We start from the raw sequence: 15,382 nt of genomic DNA on the forward strand, positions 1-15,382 counted from the left end.
GTTTCCCTTTTTGAAAAATAAGAGCGAGGACAAAATGTTCGAAAAAGAGTAAGTGTTTACTGTAAGAGTGAAATCGACTGGAAATATAAAATTATTTCTACCCGATTTGTGTGTTCGTTTGTGTTTCTAGAGTAGCAAACGGGTTTCGATGTTGTTCTACTGATCTGGTCATATAAGAAATTTACTTTATACAATAATAAAAGTAGTTTGACCGATTTTAGGCAATATAGGTAAAGCACATCTGAATACTGGGAATGAAAGAGGGGGAAAACAGCTACTATGATTAATAAACGTAGTTCTATGTGGTACAAAAAGTCACCAAATTTTAAAAAACTGTGTCATAATATACACAATTATTTTTGTACTTGAAATTGAAAAACGGTCAAAGTGACCGCCTTCGGCAATCTAGTGTTAAAGGCTAAAAACGGATGTAAGCGAAAACTGTATTATTTACTGACAATTTTTTTCCAAATTCATACAAATTATTTTTTCTATAGTCCACTTCGCCTATAGTCCATTTTCGTTTAAAGGCCACATTTTCTGTGCATGCAAAACTAACATTGCATAGAAAAAAATTCATATAGTCCACCCTGTTTTTTATATTACATATTTTAAACTGGCATGACATTTATAGTACGTTTACATTTAACCGGACTTCGTTAACCCAGTGGATTTCAATGTCAATTACTTTGCATATATGTCATCCCACCTCAATCGTAAACTTTCGGTTTAAATTGTGAATTGTGTTGGAAAACATTACCACATGTAGGAACAAAAAAGTACGAAAAGGTACCTAAAATTCTACTTCAAATGATAATAAATCATAATTATCGATAAATAATATATGTTATAATTTAAACCTAAATGTATTCACGAATAATAAAAAAAACTAATTTTTGTTTTGGTATGTTTATGTCAATTCGTACCTTTTGTGAACAAAAAGTACGCTTGTTACAAATTTAAAAATAGCGCAAACTCTAATTACTCTCTCAAGAGAGAGAAACTCTCAACACCGATCCCGATAAATATAAAACCACGCTTATCGGCCATTTTGTCTTCTCCTCCCATTCGTTAGCAGGTGGAACGTTTTTCAATTTTTTCAGTCGTCGTTTAACTTTTACTTGAAAACCGTTCCCGGACCCATAAACCCATCGTTCGCTCGCTCGCATAAACGCATAAATGTGTGAAGAATCCTTAATTTTTGCAAATAAGAATATAAACTGTGTTAAATTCAATTAAACAGAATAACATTTAACGAGAAAAGTATTACATTTTGTTATTTAAATAACAAATAAATGAACATTGTGTGTTAAAAAGTAACGAAAAGAATATTGACAGAAAATAAATTAAGGGAAGCAAGCCACCATCCAGCAGCATAGAAGCCAAATTCCTTTCGATTTTTTTGCTATATAGACGCGGAACTTTACAATAAAACAAGGTGAGTACAGCAGATGACATGGTGGATGACGGTGAAGAGGAGACATGGAGAATAACAAGCAATGAAAAGCCTCGAGTCATGCTAAATGACATGTTTCCTCCTATTACAACTATAGACCAAAACATCGATAATTAAATGTATGGCTGTTGAAAAATTGTATTGTTATAAAGCGGGAAGAGGAGGGCGTCAGAAATGTGCAAAAAATGAAATAGTTGTGGTTTTTGTGAAAAAAAAAGTTTTTTTTTATTTATTTGCAATTATATGTGTTAGTGTGTGTGTACATAATGCTAATTTCTTGACAGCATTTGAAGAGTTTTTTTATTGTTCTGTTGTTTCGCCCTTTTGATTGCTCTGCTATCCGTTCCCCCCGCTGCTGTTTAGTTAGTTTGCACAACGGTACTACAGGCAACCGTCTTGCGTTTATGTTTTGGATGGTTGAGTGATTTTTTGTTTTATTTTGTGGTTAATGTTTTGTGATTTTTTTTGGTTTCGTTTTATTTACACACATATAAAGGTGCGTCTTTATTTTAATATGTGTGCGCGAGTGTAAATTTGTTTGCGCCAATTATTATTGTTGTTTTTTTTTCTTTGGCACTTCTTTTACCATCAACATATTTTTGTTTTATCAAATTAGCTTCAAGTGGTTTTTTGTTGTTTTTGTTATAATACATTTTTTATATAGCATAATTTGTTTAGTATTTTTGCAAATATAAGAAAAATGTCATCATAGTGTGTTGTTTTTGTTGTTTTTCTTGTGTTTTGATGTGTACTGTTCTGTTGGTTTGTGTTGTTTGTTGCTGTTGTTTGCATTTGTACGCCTGCGCCAGCAGAATTAGGGACAAAACGATGATGACAGTGTTGCATTTTGCTGAAATCATCGTATGAACACAAGGAATAACAACACAACCACAAGAACAACGACTATGACTTTGGCATCTGTGCAACAACAAACAATGCAAAAAGATGGCCGCATTATTCTCTCCGTGTCATATTTTTTTACGCTTCTTATTTGAATGGTGCATTAACCTTTGTTAATGTGTGTTGTTGTTTGTTTCGTTTTTTTTTTCAAAATGGAAATTTGTTGTTGTTTCTTCAAAAAGAAAATTCCAATTGGATTCATGTTTATATTGTTTGTGTTTTAGAAGAATTCAATGATTTTGTTATACCACCTATAAATAAATAAACTGTATGCCTTATAAATACAAATGAAAAGAAGAAGAAGAGGGAAACAAATGCATGCAAACATGTTCATAACCAACAATACCGGTTAAAGAAGAAGAATATTTAGTTTAATATGCAATAAATGTTCTACTGTTTTAATTAGAATTGGAATTATTATCGGAGGCTGATTAATATTCTGACTAAATAATTTGGCTTAAATTAATTTTTTTTTAATTGACGTCACTGGTATATAGATGTACAAAATAGTAAATATTTAATAATGTGAGACCTCAAAAAACTATACCGAATTTTAACTTTCAGTCGGTCACATATGCTGGTTTATTCTGGTCTTTAGCGGTACCTCGTGAAATAGTAAGATGTATGATTGAGAGATAATTAGACCGATTTAGGTAGCGGTAGATGTTCGCAGGTCTCCCTTATTTACATTGACGATAATAGTAAAATCCCCACTATAGTCCAAACTGGGAATGAAATATACAATTCCGCTGTGAATTGTAATTATGCTTATTTTAGCCAGGTCAAATCTTAACAAAGCTTAGGATCTGCTTGAGCTCTATTCCGGAGAAGAATGCTAGATTATCAATTTCATCTTTGCCGAACTGTCTATGTCTTCTGCTTAGCGATGGGCACCTACAGTGTATATGTTCAATAGTTTCTAGCTCTTTCTCATCCTAACATAGACGGCACTAGCCCACTCCATTAATGTCCCATTTGGAAATGAGAGATCTAATCCTGCAGTGACCTGTTATGATCCCCACAGTTATTTTTATCTCCCAACTACGGCAAGAGAATTCTGGCCAGATGGTTTTTGAAACCCTGCATCCAGGTTCGGATGATGACTACCTCGCAGTAGCTCAAACGGATGTTGCCAATAAAGTAAGCAATGGGCGGTTGTAGAGATCCCTCAATTGGTACAATGGACAACTATGAATCTCCCTCCGGCAACCGTCGTATATCATGAAGAGCAACCTTGCAATCACGAACCGCCTTTGAATAAAAAGTGCGCGATTTAAAACCTTAAGGGTCGCCTGACTGTGGACATATATAACCACCGATCCTATATTATCGGCAGTAATTGTTTTGACTATGCCAGGATTTCTGCTTGAAAAACGCTGCAAAGATCGTCATGTTTATAGATTGCTAGTTCTTTGCAGTAAACGCCTGTACCAGTACTTTCCTCCAACTTCGACCCGTCTGTAAATATCGACAGACCGGTAAGAGGTAAGGACTAGTGGCTCCTTACAGGATTCCCTACTAGGAAACTCTACTCTGATGTCGTTAAAGTCCTTATGAGAAAGAGTATAATCACTGATGTGGGTACTCCACTCCAAAAATTCACAAACTGGCGTCGTTCTACGCATCTATTTCCCAGAGCCTCAAGGCAGATCTTGCCGCTTGGAATTTAACCAGAATGTTTAATGGTTGGAGATTCAAGAATGCATTCAACGTGACTTGTGGTGTGCTTTTTAGCGCTCCGGTTATCAGGATCTTCTTGTTGACCCATTGCCACCATACAAGGCAACCATATGAAAGAATGAAGAGTAGAACCGTGCGCGCTCGGTTATATCTGTTTGTTGACCCATTGCCACCATACAAGGCAACCATATGAAAGAATGAAGAGTAGAACCGTGCGTTCCTTAACATTCCTTTTCCACGTTAATTTGTGGACGAGGATTGCACCAAGGTATTTTGCTTCTAAGGAAAGGGCTAAGGTATCTCCAAACAATAATGACAATCGGATATTTGGGATCATGCGTTTCCTATAGCTATGTTCTCAATACGTATCGATAGCGCATTGTCCCGGGAATCCTATTAATTGTCCATCTGAGCCAATAAGTCAACTGACCATAACCTTGTGGCTAAAGCCAATAGAGGTGGCACAATTTCTTCGGCTACTCTACTCTTCAAATTCTAATTCCATTAACGCAAGTTAATGTATTTCAATCCAATTTGAATTCATTTTCCTCTACGATAATCTAGCCCAAAGGGCCAAGAGCAATTTAAAAAACAGCAATTTTTTACATTCCATTTTCTTTTGTTTCTTCCATCGATATTTTTAGGCAGGAACTTGCACCAAAAGCCAATCTGTTACAATAGCATATCGATTTGGGATTCTTATATAGGATTTTGCGAACTCTTTCAATTTCCCCATTTAAACGTCTCCAAGACTTCGTCTTAGGCTTCAACCAGACTGGGTTAGTTTTTACAGATCATTCACTACTTTTTCAACATCATAATCTTGAAAATATTTAATTGTACAGTGAGATTAAATTTTATTTTTTATTTTGCGAAATATCTACTTCTTTGAACTAATTTCTGCATTTTCGAACCATGTGATCGATAGCTGTCGATAATATCTTTCAAAAATACTAAACCTAAAAAAATACACAGAATTTGCTCTAATTTCCAAATTTAAATTTTTTTCTTTGGATGATAAATCGTTTGGTATTTTTTTTTCATCTTCTTCTAAATGTTCACACACCCCCGCACATTATTAAGCTGCTGTCATATGAAAATCATAAAAAATATATATATTTATTTATGTACAATGTATATAGGTGGCGGTGCGGCGGCACGTTTTTGTCACCACTATGGCTAATTTAAATTTATTGCTAAGCATTTCCAATTTTGGCTAATACAAATCACTTTAGTAGCAACGCTTTTTTGTGGTGTTTTTATTTTTATTGGAGATTTAATGACATGTTTTGTAGCGGATTTTTGTGTGTTTTCGGTCATTTAAATGAAGTTAACAAAAATACACACCAAATACGTAACTTTTCAGCCACATAGAAGAAATTGGGAATAAGAATCTACATAATAGGGGGAATTGAAATCATACTATGATACTTTTCCAGATTCCTTCCTCCAGAGAAAAACAGAAACTTTATCGAAAACCACGGAATACAAACTGAGATATGTTCAAAGCTAAAACCGCATCCACAATCCTTGGTCACATAGATCTCAGCAACTTAGTACAGAGAACAATTCAATAGGTACAAAAGTGAAATCAAGAAGGCTAAACGTGAATCTTGGTTTTGCTGTAGCGAGTCAATCGAAGGAGTAAACGAAGCGGAAAGATTTCGCAAAGTAATATCTCAAAATCGAAAAATCTATAGGTAGTATTAAGCAAAGCGATGAAACGTGAACAAACTCCGGCCGAGCGACTCTTTATCTTTTATCATCAACCCAGCGACTCTTTATCTTTTATCATCAACCCATAGAAAATCTATAGGTAGTATTAAGCAAAGCGATGAAACGTGAACAAACTCCGGCCGAGCGACTCTTTATCTTTTATCATCAACCCACTTCCCTGGTTGTATTGATCATAACAATGAAGTGATGGAGCCTTCAACAATGTGCGGATGGAAGCTATCATTTTGCTCTCGATAGTTCGATAGTTCAGGTATCCCATCCATCCTAATAGATTGGATTGACAGAATGCTGGAAAGCAGAATCATCAATTCATCATTTTGTACAGAGTTTCGTGAGGAAATCTGTCAACAGAGGTACACCTCAGGGAGGATGTAGTAATCTCCTCTACCAGAGATGGCCTGTAATAAACAGTGACGTAAATGACATACATTTCCGACGTATAATACATACGTCAGAAACGTCGGAAACCTACCCAAATCCATTAGGTTTTTGACAAAATAGCTATTTCCATTAATCTATTTGGAAATTACGCATGATTTACTCAAATTAATAAAAAAAATTTCAAAATTTTCTTCTCAAAAAAATTTAGAAATTTTTATCAGTAAGAAACAGTCAGATATATGTAAAAATAATATATATTCTTGAAAATAGCTGTATATGCTGATAATATTGAAATAAATGACTTTTACTACATTTATTACATTTTATACAGGTATACGATGTTTTCGACGTTTACAACTTTTTGACAGTCGAAAACCTAAAAATTCGTTACACGGGCCATCCCTGTCCTCTACTATGGCTTCTAGCGATAAAGCTGAAATTCGATAAAATAGTCTTGCTAGTCAGTGGGAAATTTCTGCCGACTATTTCTAAGATAATGCAGGGCGCATTATCGACTCTGCCCAACTGGGCACACGCCAATGGTCTTGGCGTTAAACCCCACGAAGACAGAAATGGTACTCTTCACTTGGAAACGAGAGAGATTCATAATTTATGATTGCCATCCTTGGGTGGATTAAATTAGCCCTTTCTTTAGAAGCAAAATACATTGGTACAGTCCTTGACTACTAACTAACGTGGAAAGGGAATGTTGAGGAACACACCATGAATTGTCTAATAGCACTCTACTCTTGTAAGAGATCTATAAGTAAGAGTTGGTGACTAAAACCATAGATCATGAACTGGCTGTATGTAACGGTTGTACTCCCCATCCTTACATATGATTGCCTTATATGGTGGCAATGGGTCAACAAGAAGATACTGCTGGCTAAAATGAGTACAGTACAGTGACGGGCTTCGATCCTGATAACCAGAGCGATAAGAATCACACCACAATCAGCCTTGAATATAATCTTGAATCTTTACTCTGAATGTCTCTAAGTGAACGGCTGTAAATGACAGTCGTACATTCTTCAACCTAACCTAGGTTGCATATTTGGGTTTGACACCGAAGTTCAAAAAATCGGTTTCAGTCGGAATATAACCAAAAATTGATCGACTCTGGAGTCCTGGTTATTACTTGGTTGTATTTAGGTCGGTTTTCATAGCCGATGGGGACAACAACACCTAGATGGTTTGAACAGCTGTTCAGTTGTTTGAACAACAGTTCAGAGGCCGAATATCTAAATACCGCAAGATCAAAATGGGAGTCCCACGTGGAGGGATTGCTATTTCATCTATATCTTGCGACGCTTCCTGCGTCACCTCACGATATTAAAATGGTATCTTACGCAGATGACAGTACCACGTAAGCAGGAAAATCAAAAACTACCCCGCCACCATTTCAGCATTCATGCAGGAAAGGAAATTAATTATCGGGCATGTTCTGGCATTTACTTCAACGGCAGAAGTGTATCGAACACACGTCGGGGTGTTCTGTAACACACTTTACACCCATGTATTCATTACACATACATTTTCATAGTGAGAGTCGGGTGTATTCATGTTTTTCTATATAAAAGAATATTATTTTTAAGACAGAGCTAGATATCATAGTCGATGACCGAGGATTCCGACAGTCCAACATCCCAAAATACTGGGAGTAGTTTTTGATAATCTGCTCAACTTCACCAAACACCCCGCCTATGTCAAAGGGAAATTCCTCTGCAAAAACAAAGTCCTGAAAGCTCTGACAGCTACCTCCCTGGGAAAGGATAAAGAGACGCTCATCATGACGTATAAAGCCATTAGTGGCTCTGTACTGAGCAATGCCACCCCCGTTTGGACTTCATTCCTAAGCGACACCCAATGGCGCAACCTTCAAACGATTCAAAACAGTGCTCTAAGGATTGCTACCAGATGTGTCAAGATGTCGATCGTGGATCATCTTCATGAGGAGACAAGGATACTGTCAGTATAGGAACATAATGTGTTGCTTGTCAGACAGTTCCTTATGGCCTGCCCGGAAGGACATCAGACACTTCCGTCCAGACATTCAAAACGCCATACCATCCGACCTCAACCGATCGTCAATAGCTGCAGGTCTGAAACAGCTGCACACTCGAGCAGTGAATCAAGCCGTCGACGGATATTGCCTAAACAAAGACCTTAACGAACATCCCCCAGCAATCAGTGACTCTGAAAGCGCCTCCCCAAATCCAATAGAACAACTCTAGCTCAACTTAGTTCTGGTTGAAGCACCTGCGATCAGTGCCCAAGCAGTCACATCACTCCTCATGACACAAATCACATATTTTCTTGCCCAGTCAGGCGAATAGATTTGCGCCCAGTGGATCTCTGGGTTAGACCAGTCGAAGTGGCCCAATTTTTGCAGCTTTCAAGTAGCCCAATTTTTGCAGCGTCCAAATTTCGCTTAGAACAAGTTATTAACTGTTACAACAACACCTGGAACTTAAAATTTAAAAAAAAAATTTTGGTGAATTTCAAACTTTATACTATATAACCCAAACATGACCTGCCACGAATTTTATCCATAAAGGATGAATGTGTGTGTGTCATCAATCGTTAAAAAATACTGAAAATCTCATAAATTTGTTTTTTTTTTGTTCATGGTGTCTAAATTTGTATTTTGTTTTCATGATTTTTCTTTATTATTTTTGTTGTTGCTGTTTTTTTGTTTATTATTATTTATGGTTGTAGTATGTCATTTTTTTCTTCTTTTTCTGATGGCATGTGCTGGGTACTGTTTCTCTGTAGCTGCAGCGTTTTGGGGTGTTGTGGGGTGATACCAAAATAAGCAAACACTTGCTTTGTTGTTGACATTGAACCAAATTCTTTTCTCCATAATTTTTTTTCTGCTGTGTGGCATGACTTGCCTAGTTTTATGTTTTTGGCTTTGTTTGTTTTGTTTTTTATCACTCCAATACTACATTATGGTGTTGGGTTACAATGCATCATGGATGCGGCAGCATCACCAACAACCAGCCTGGCTTATTGTTTTCTACTGTTGTGCTGTGTGAGATTAATGCAGCAAACAATGAGCCAACCATTGTTTGCCATGGCATCCTATGATACAGACAGCCTGCCTGTCCGACTGATGGAGATTTGTAGAATATATTTTCCAAGCTATAGCAGCTATATGTATATTGTTCATAGCCCAGAAGCACACACACACCAGTAGCAGTAGTTGGGCTGCTTGGTTGAGTAGTTTATTTTTTGTTCATGACTTTTAAAAGATTTGTTACATTAAGCCAGCCAAGTGTGTTTGTATTACCAAAACTACTACTACCAGCTACCAGAAAGCTAGCTACTGCTACCATTATCATTATTATTGTGCTCGTTTTGTTCTACATCATATACATCGTCATACCATTACGACGTGTTGTACTACCTTGTTTGGTCTTCAAAAATACATCATTAAAGCAAAAAAAACAAAAGATAAACAAAGCCAACAACAGCATTCCATATTTGGCAGATTTTTCCCACACTACATAACTACCTAACAACAACAACTCCACATAACATCGTTCGCGCGTCCGCCTATCTATCTGCTAGTCAGTCAGTCAGTTAAGCGGTCAACTCTCACATACCTACATATAGAAATACACTTACAATTGGAGTCTGTGTTCTGTCAGTCGGTCACATTGTTCCTTTTTGTTGTTGTTGTCGACGTTTTTTCAATTGCTAAGTAAAGCATGAGACATCGGCAACCTACCCACCTACCGATCGACCGACCGACGGCAAGCTATGAATGAATGAATTTCATTAAAAAGCAATTCGTTGCTGTTGTTGTTGGGTGTAAATCGAAAGCGAAATTATTACGTAAAATCGACGTAATGTAATCCGAAACACACACGTAAACTCGAAAAAAAATCAAAACAAAACAAAAGTGTGAGAATTATAGACTCTCAAGACCATGGTGTTGTTCATTTTGTTTTCATTAGAATTGAATAAATTATTTGTTTCGTTGTTGTTGAGTTACAAATTCTGGTTCAAGTTCTATGGCAGAAGCACAATTGAGGTTATTTGCACCTTGTTTCTTTGCTGTTGTTTTAATCTTCCACCAGCAAGTGGATTTTTATTTTCTTCCGTTAGCAGGTTACAGGAAATATGTACTACATTTTTGAGATTCCATAATTGAAGGATTGACATTCAACTCCCTTAGGTTAGGTTAGCTTATGGGATGTACGTTCACTCAGAGATATTTATCCATTGTGATCATACTTGGTACCTGAAAAGAGAGGAGAAGAGAGAATGGAAGAGAGGAAAGATTGTCAAAATCTTAACAAAGCTTAGGGTCCGCTTGAAGTCTATTCCGGAGAAGAATGCTAGATTATCAATTTCATATTTGCCCAAATGTGTGTGTCTTCCGCCACTCAGCGATATGTTCCATTGTTCAATATTGAGGATATGTTCAAACATAGACAGCATAATAAACCAGTTCGTTGATGTCCCATTTTGAGGTGAGAGATCTAATCTTGCAGTGACCTGTTATGATCCCCACTCTCTCTTGTTATGGGACAACAGCGAAGAAGTTCTATGGCTAGAAAATTCTGGCCAAACGGTTTTCGAAAATCCTGCATCCAGGTTCGAATGACCATCTGTTGCCGACTACCTCGCAATAGTTCAAACGGATTCTGCCAATTAGGTAGTCAATAGGCGGTTATACAAATATCTCAATCGGAAGATTGGACGACTGTGAACCGCCTAACCCACCATAATTAAACTATCTGTCGTATGTCAAGTAGAGCATCCTTGCACGAACCACATTTGATTTAATAGTACACGAATTAAGTGCCTTAAGGGCCGCCTGACTATCGACATATATAGTCACCGGTCCTATGTTACCGACACTAAGTGCTTGGCTATCTCAGTCGCTTTCGTGATTGCTAGATTTCTGCCTGAAAAAAGTTACAAAGATCATAAAGTTGATATGAGTTTCAGATGGCTAGTTCCTTGCAGTAAACACCATCCTTCATATTCGACCTGTCTGTAAATATCGCCAGAGGTAAGAAGCCACTTGTCCAGGATTCCCTACTAGGAAACCCTACTCTAATGTCGTTAAAGTCGTTATGAGAGGGAGTGTAGTCAATGATATGAACATATCTCTCTAGGAGGTCACAAACTGACGCTGTGTTTAGGATAGTAGCATGACCAAAGTTCAGCGACTTCCAAGCACCCGTTTCCCTCAGGGTACATCTTGCAGCCTGGAATTTAACCAAAATATCCATACAAGCCAACCATATGTAAGAATGGGGAGTACAACCCCAACTCTTACAACCTATAGAGTTCTTGTGGGAGCAGAGTGCTATTAGACCTTTCTTAGTGCGTTCCTCAACATTCCTTTTTCACGTTAGCTTGTGGCAAAGGACTTTACGGAAATTAGGGTATTTCGTTTCCTAGTGAATAGTACCATTTCTGTTTTCGTGGGGTTTACCGTAATACCATTGGCCCATTTCGACAGAGTTGAAAGGGTATCCTGCATGATATCAGAAACAGTCGGCAAAAATTTCCCACCTACTAGCAAACCTACACTATAAGCATAGGCTACAACATATATTTAAAGGAGGGTCGAACTTCATCTATATCTCATTTATCACCAGAAGTCATAGAAGAGCAGATAATACTCCTCCTTCTGGTGTGCCTCTGTTGACAGATTTCCTCACGGAACTCTCTCCCATGGACGAATTGATAATTAAGCTTTGTATCAAATCAATCCGTTAAGATGGAGGGGATACCTGAACAATCGAGAGTAGAATGGATAGCCTCCAGCTTCACATTGTTAAAGGCCCCTTCAATGTCGAGGAACGCAGCCAATGTGTAAGCGGAGGTCTCTATATTATTCTCGATACGTCTAACCACCTCATGTAAAGCAGTATCCACTGATTTGCCTTTGATGCAGTCATGATGGGATTTGCTAATTTTATTGGGGTTGATAGCATTCCTAATTTCAGAGTCTAGTAACTTTTCTTAAGTCTTACGTCGAAACGAAGAGAGGCTAATTGGCCTATAGTTCTTAGGTAGTTTATGACTCGGCTTCGGGATGAAGGTCACCGTTAGATTTTTTCCATAGACAAATCAGACAAGCTCTAAAAATACCCAACAGAATGACTAATACTCGTTCATCGGCATGTTGCAGCATGGCCGGTATTATGCCATCTGGGCCTGGGAATTTATAGAGTTGAAAGCTATTTATTGCCCATACCAGTTTTGGGTGGCTTATTTTTAGATATTACTCTGCGAAATCTGGCCGCTTCGTTGAATCCTTCGATGAACCCCCAAGACTCACGTTTAGCCTTCTTAATTTCACTCTTGTACCTATTGAATTGTTCTCCCAATACGTCTCAATTTGTACAAAGTTTCGTCTTCAACTTGTAAAATTATCAAGGTAGTTCCCCGTGAATTTCCGAATACATTTTTGGATTTCTTTTGATTTGATGGGGTTCTCTCTCAATGAACCGACCGCCGAAGTTAATTGCTCTCCAGTAATTATTTTTGTCGGCTTATACCATACCATTGAAAAAGTTATTAAAACCGAAGTGGGCTGTTGTCAGTAATGATTGTCAATACTGGAACAACCGAATCTCAAAATTCTCAATTAGAAAGAGTCTGATATGAACTACAATTTTTTTTTTTCGATCGAAAATTAGCAAAATTACGAACCTGAAAATGTGAAAATTATCTATTTTCGATCAAAAACCAAGCTGCAAAATAGGGAAGATATTCACTGATTGGATTTATCCTAAAGATCCTAAAAAACGTGTTAAAATTTGGAACGGATTGGATTCGGATTCTGTAAAAACACCGTTTTGAGAAAAACTCGTTTGAAGTTTAGGAATCAATTGGATGCTCACACAATAATATATTTTTCATTTGAAATTTTAAGGAGAAGCTGCCTTGGTGACACATCACATCTTCATCAAGATTGACGTCCTCTCGCACCACTTTTGATGATTCACTTTGATTTGGTGGAGTTGTCTGAATCTACGTTGTATTGACCACAGAGGAGGTATTCATGGCGTCATTCTCATCCGTCAAAGGGCCAATCATCCCAGAGGAGTGTCGATATATTCTTTCTTGTGTGACGGAAACAATCGATTTCTGTCTGTCTATCAAGGCTCGCGTTAATGTATATTTAATGGGATTGGAAGGATCAAAAGAAGAGTCGGTTGTTAAAGCTGTGCAAGTTTAGTTCAGGGTACCAAGTTAGTTAGTTAGTTTAGGGTACCAAGACAACAATCTGTCGATATTTTACATATACTTAAGGCAAAGTAGATGGTATATAATTAATTTTTACCTCAAATACAAGGGAAGCCTAGGCGTTAACTCTACAATGTCGTTTTGGAAAGATCGAACTTAATTCCGATTTTTTAGACTGCACCATCCTTAGCAGTTTTAAGACTACTGTTGTCTGTCTATGCATCTGCTTCTCCCCTGCTGTTATAGATGGAATGGCAGTGGTGATGATCGACAATATTTGATTGACACCTTGTTGCAGTTCTCAGGGATGTATCTGGACAGGTCTTAATATTCCTCCAATGTGTATCATTTACATTTCGATTATAAGAGGCCAGCAAGGTCATCTTCTCCTTATTGCAGTTCTCAGGAAGACATTCTGGCAGGTCTGAATATTCTTCCAATGTTCTTCACTTACATTTCGATTATAAGAGGCCAACAAGGTCTTTTTGACGGCACCCGAAGTTTGATTTTATTTCCGATATTTGGATTCCGACATTTGGATAAACTGTACCAAGTATTTAGAAACTCTTCTTCAAATTTTATGTTCTGAAGTGTTTTTTTCACGACTTGAACATTTGTGTTTACATTTCTAAATACAAATATTTTTTTCCAAATTTTTGCCATCATTTTCCCCCATTTAAAATTAACAATTTTTAAAAATTATTTCTAACAATTAAATATTCTCTTTATTTTTTTCTATTCTCATTACAGGTAAGCCGAATGAATGTATTATTTCTCAGAAAACATTTTGGGGTAAATATTTACACTACACATACATACATATATAGGGGAGAGGGGGGCACCATTGAACACTTTTTGCTTTCAAGCCTTATAAAATTTTTTATTTTATCATTTTTGGTTTCTTATAAATTTTAACTAATAGGTACATATGTAACCTTTAAAATGAATACACATATGACATACTATAAGCTTGATAAATATATTTTATTACTGTTTTAATGGACGAACTCAAAGTGTTCAAAACTGCCCCCCCAGGGGGCACCTTTGAACAGGGCTTGGCATTTTTGAACGACATGGTTTTTTGCAGTGTTTATGTTCACATATGTATGTATTTTATTCATACATATCAGAAATGCATTAATTCATTAAAAAATATATAAAAAATGTTCAAAATGTAAAAAATTTAGATCAAAAGTTATTAAAACATAAAATGACTTAAAAATACAAATTAATATGGTGAAAAATACAGTTAATTTCGAAATCTTATTAGCCCATTTGAAATTTTGAGAAATCGAAGCCAAAAGTTAAAAACTCCGTTTTTTTACTCGAGTTTAATGGGCATGTTCAAAGGTGCCCCACCCATGGCATTTTACGGAAATTTAAAATAACTTTTTTTTGTAATAAATATATATGAAAGAAATTGCATTAGTTATGTTTGAAATGATTGTTGGAATGCAAAACATTTGTTTGACGAAAGAAAACTATCACAGAATTCTTCCTGCGCCCTTACAACCAAATGAATAAAAGTTTACAATGACACTGAGAAAACATGGTCACCCATGCACAATTTTTCGACAACTGAAAAAGCAAGCCAAAGTGGTTTACGCATATAGAGAACAAGATTGTCATATACAAAAATGTGGTTGCGGGTCGGAAAAATATTAAACCAAGATTTTATGAGCGCTGTTCAAAGGTGCCCCACGTTCAAAGGTGCCCCCCTCTCCCCTATGTATCTATATATTATACATATACTATGTAAACAGTGCAAAGTTTGTCCAACATGCCGCTTCTTCTTTTCTTCTGCCCCGATCCAATCTTCTTTTTTTCTATTTATACAAATGAATGTAAATGAAATGCGCGAAGAACCAAAGCGAACCAAAGAAATAGCGCTCGAAACAAATTAACATAGAAATGTTTGTTTTTAAGCATTGCGGCGGGCCGCATCTAACTCTCTGCTGCGACACTGACATACAACGAGCGAGGAGGCATACATAGGTGACAATATAATGA

General features: G+C 36.8%; 1 protein-coding gene across 1 annotated transcript in view; it reads left to right on the top strand.

The window, feature by feature from the left end:
- Positions 1-1,418: 1,418 nt before the first annotated feature.
- The window catches only part of LOC133331145 (heterogeneous nuclear ribonucleoprotein K-like), a gene marked incomplete at its 3' end in the record, with an annotated part of 83,059 nt that continues 69,095 nt past the window's right edge, over positions 1,419-15,382 (top strand). Inside the window, exon 1 of the mRNA XM_061539540.1 lies at positions 1,419-1,442. The remainder of the gene's footprint in view (positions 1,443-15,382) is intronic.

The sequence above is a fragment of the Musca vetustissima genome, unplaced genomic scaffold (genome assembly GCF_032173495.1).
Source record: "Musca vetustissima isolate MV318-11 ecotype Yass unplaced genomic scaffold, APGP_CSIRO_Mvet_v1 utg480, whole genome shotgun sequence".
Lineage (NCBI taxonomy): Eukaryota > Metazoa > Arthropoda > Insecta > Diptera > Muscidae > Musca > Musca vetustissima.